Raw genomic sequence first — 4,505 nt, forward strand, 5'->3', positions numbered from 1 at the left:
ATAGGCCATATTAATCACAAGACAACTTAGTTCCAATACTTTAACATTACTTAACAATTTTCCCCTCGTTTGTCTTTGATTTTTAACAAATTGATTCCTCTTTTAGAATCAACCATCTCATGACTCAATCTTGCACAATTTTTCATGAGGAATCCAATTGTGCAATCAGATTTTTAAAATTCAAACTCCTTCTCCATGAACTCCTCTTGGCCGAATAGGGGGCTATATGCTTCCAAGAATTCTATTTTTTATTTCAATGATTTTAAACACTTTCCAACATTATATCCCTACACAAAAACATTTTTTTAAAGCCATTGGAATCATCAAATCAAGCAAAATCAAATTTCCTCTACATGAACAAAGCTGAACGAAATTCCTTCTCTTAAACCCTAACTTTGTTTTCATCCAAAAATCAATCCATACACCATTTAATCTTCCGTATTCCACTTGATTATTAAGGTTTCTATCCTTTCCTAGGCATCACACATCCAAACTGAATTTTGGCAGAAATTTCAGCATTTTCCCAAGCAAAAATCCTTGTTTAATCAATGTAAAACTTAGAGATATTGATGCTTGGACATACCTTAGTGTTTCCTTGAAGTAAGTTGGATGATCTCTTGCCTAAAACACCTCAAAATTTCATGCAAGGGTGGTTGGATGAACAGTGACAGAGTTTCCCCTATTTTCCCCAATTTTCTAACATTTTTCTTGTATTTTCAAGGGGTATTTATAGAAAAAAAATCCATCTGCCCTCTCCCTCCTGATTTGCACGAAATTGGACACCTAAGGAGGTGTATGTGGCAGCCATCAATAGTCCAAAATATTCAGATCACTTCATGTGGCATTTCTCCAGATTTTTCCAAGCAAATATCTCTTAATTTTACATTTTATTTAATAAAAAGAGTGGAATCTGGAAAGTACACGAAATTGGACCTTTAATGGGTCCATTGTGAGCCCCACAAATAGTTTGGGATGGCCCAAAAATATGACCCATAAACCAAATCACTATCCCAAACCGATTTAAAACTTTATCAGTTACTATTCACTAGTAACATTCCATAATTTTTTCAGACATCCAAAAATTCATTTCTCTCCATGATAATTCACCTTTTAATATGGGAGCATGATCTGAAAATTTTCAGAATGTTTCACCGCTTCTAGGTATTTATTTTGAATTTTCTCTGATTAGGCCTTTATCAGTAAATCTGAGGGAAAATTAATTCATGAGCCTCCAAGGCCTAAAACCAATTTTATAAATTCAAACACACATTTAGATGAATTTTCCATCAATCTCCCAACTTTTTTGAGGCCTCTAACTCATTAAAATAATTATTTTCCTTCATTTCCCCAATAATTTCCCGAAAAACCTCCGTTTTCGGGAAATTATGTAATAATTCATTTTCACTGAAATTCCATCTTTCAGGCCTCAACCAAGTTTTCAAAACCTCTACTCTATACTTTTTTCCATTTTTCAGGGATTTTCCAGAATTTTTCTCAAATTTTTCCGTTTTGCCCTTCCTAGACCGATAATTATGAAAATACTAGCCCAGACCTTTTCGAGGTTTCATATTAAAAGTTGTTTCATCTCCCCTTCTAATTCCTATATTGACCCTCATCCCAATTTTTGATCCTTTATTGTCAAATGAAAGTTTTTGGGATGTGACAGTAATATTCTGAGAAAATAATAGAAAAATACCTATTAAATTTTAAAATACGAAAACTATTATATTAATTTGTAAAATGACAAATTGACTATGGGGTATCAATTTGGGATTTCAAAATTTGAGTCAAAATACCAAAATGCACATGAGAGTTTTTTTAAAATAAAAAAAGCCTCAGCCACCCTTGTCATTGCTTAGATGCTAGTGAGCCCTTGGGCAGCTAGTCACAACAGTTTTGGCTAGCACCGGCTACTCTACAGCAACTGTTCTTATAAAGGTATTGATTATTTTTATTAAGTTATTGACTACTTTTATTTTTAGAGTTTTGATTACTACACTTGTCAAAGTATTGGTTACTGTTGTTAAGCTATTAACTATTTTTATTTGTATAGTTCCTATGACTACTACTCTTGCCGAGCCATATCATTGACTACTTTATTTTCAACATTAACTACTTTTGCTTCAAAAATTTAAAAATTGTGTTAGGAGTAGCTGAAGATCCCGTAACTATTCTTGTTTGGCTATTTACTATTCTAGAATAATCAATAGCTTAACAAAAGTAATTAATACCTTTACAAGAGTAGTCATTAAAACTCTAAAAACAAAAATAGTTAATAGCTTAACAAACAGTCAATACATTTACAAGAGTAGTCATTGAAACTCTGGCGACATGTCGGCAGAGCTTCAACAACCGGCCACCGAAAGGGTCACAAGTGTTGGAGCTCTGACAGTCAGCCTCCAGCAAGGTGCTTATGTGGCATTAAAAAAATTTTAAGTGGTAATTTTTGTCTCTTGTCCTAAATATTGAAATGAAAATTTGATATTTTATCACCAATTCGTCATGTCACTTATTTGCATGACCTGGCTATTTGTCCTTTTGACATTCAATAGGTATTTTATTTTCATTTCTCCTAATATTTTTCTAGTGTATATGTGTTAAAATTGCAAAATTTTCGTTACACTTTGTTAAAGACAAATGCGCATCAAAGTTTAGTTTCAAAAATATTATCCATAAAAAGTTTAAGAATGGACTAATGGACAGCGTTTTATCGAAATATTTAAAATTATATAAAAATATAGAAACTATTTTATTTTGAAATAAGTTTATACATATTTTACAAAATAACGAAAACATTAATTTAATTGTAATGTATGCATTTAAATTATTTTTTGTAAGCTAAATAATTTATCAATGACATTTATGATTTATTTTAAGAGGGAAATTTGACACAAAAAATGTGATTTAATGGCTAAATATTTTTGAATGTATATAAATGAAATCCTAAAAGTATATAGGACATACTTATTATGCAATTCTTTTATTACAGGAGAGGTTTACATTAATTTTAAAAATAAAATAAATATTTCCATAATTAATATAAAATAGACGGACGATCAATCCTTATACTGTAAATATAACTGCTGTATGTATGCACATTATCGTTTTTAAGATTTAAAAATCTTTTACATACAATGTGCACCCTGTGCGTGTAAATTCAACATACATGTAATTATGCAATTAACTGATGTGAGTCCCTCTTTGTACTGTGAGTATGAATGCATACTGATAGGGATCGGAAGAGCGGAAGGGGGCTTTAAGGAAAAGCCAAGGATAGTAGACATTACATTTCAATCACATGCGAATTTGATGATCGACGCTCCGACAAGTTATCCTTCTTCCCTGATTGTAAAAAAAGTCAAGATGCACATATTCAAACACATAGAAATCTCTCACATAAACAGAAATGGATGAAGAGACTAGAGATTCCAAGTCCATGAGGTAAAAAAAAGAAAAAAGAGTATCATTCTTCTTTTAAACAATTTAAAATAACAACAATGATGAAGAAATATAACAAAGCTGCCGCACTAACAGAGGAACATAAAGAATTAATACGCAAGTCTTTATAGTTCATCTCAATTTTAATCAATTTTCTGTAACTTTTATATTTTGAAATGGGTCGTTATATATCTATTTGTTAGGGCCATTTATTCCTAAGGGTTTAAAACATTACAACACTGTTAACTTTAACTAGTAGAGATCAATTTGAAAGAAATAAATTATAGATATGACTCAAAATTGATATAAAGTATAAGAACTTGCGAATGAATTCTCCTTAAAAGAAGTACCTTGATCTTGATAATTGGAAGGAACGCTTTCCTGAGGTTGTGCTGATGATGATGAAGCTGTGGAAAATTCCTCTCCTTCCGTTGGTGCCCTTAAAAGAGTACATGAGTTCAATATAATTAGCTAAGTACTTTTGACAGTGTATGATATCTAGTACTACCAGGTTAATTAGATTGGAGTAAAAACAGAATATATATATATATATGTTCTTTTTCAAAATAATAATTGAATTAATTAATACTACCTCAAGTCCTTATTGCAAGGTCTAGTTGACTAACTCAAAAAAATTAAGAAAATTAGTTAAGTTAATTATTTGTAATAAATATATTTAGTTTTCTCTAAAATACCTCTTACTAATAATGTATACTGACTAAACATACTATTTGATAAAATATTTAAGATATGTAACTACTAGAAAGACTATTACCAAATTAAAAGTTAAACTAAGTCTTATATTAAAAAAAGGGAGTAGTATAAAAGAACAAGGGATGTGTGATTGATTTCTGTCTAAAAGGAATATATTTAATGAACAGGGAAACATCTTTTTAGCGTACCTGTTAAGCTTGCAAAATTTTCTCCACAATTTGTTAAATACACATAATTTCGTTTCAAAATATTTTACTAAAATACTATACATAATGAATGTAAGAATAATTAATAGATTGCTATAAAAAAAATAATTCATAGAGAATGTTTTAGAAAAAGAATCAAAATTATGA

Source organism: Neltuma alba, unplaced genomic scaffold, assembly GCF_004799145.2.
Source record: "Neltuma alba isolate B1F8T4 unplaced genomic scaffold, ASM479914v2 tig00011178_pilon, whole genome shotgun sequence".
NCBI lineage: Eukaryota > Viridiplantae > Streptophyta > Magnoliopsida > Fabales > Fabaceae > Neltuma > Neltuma alba.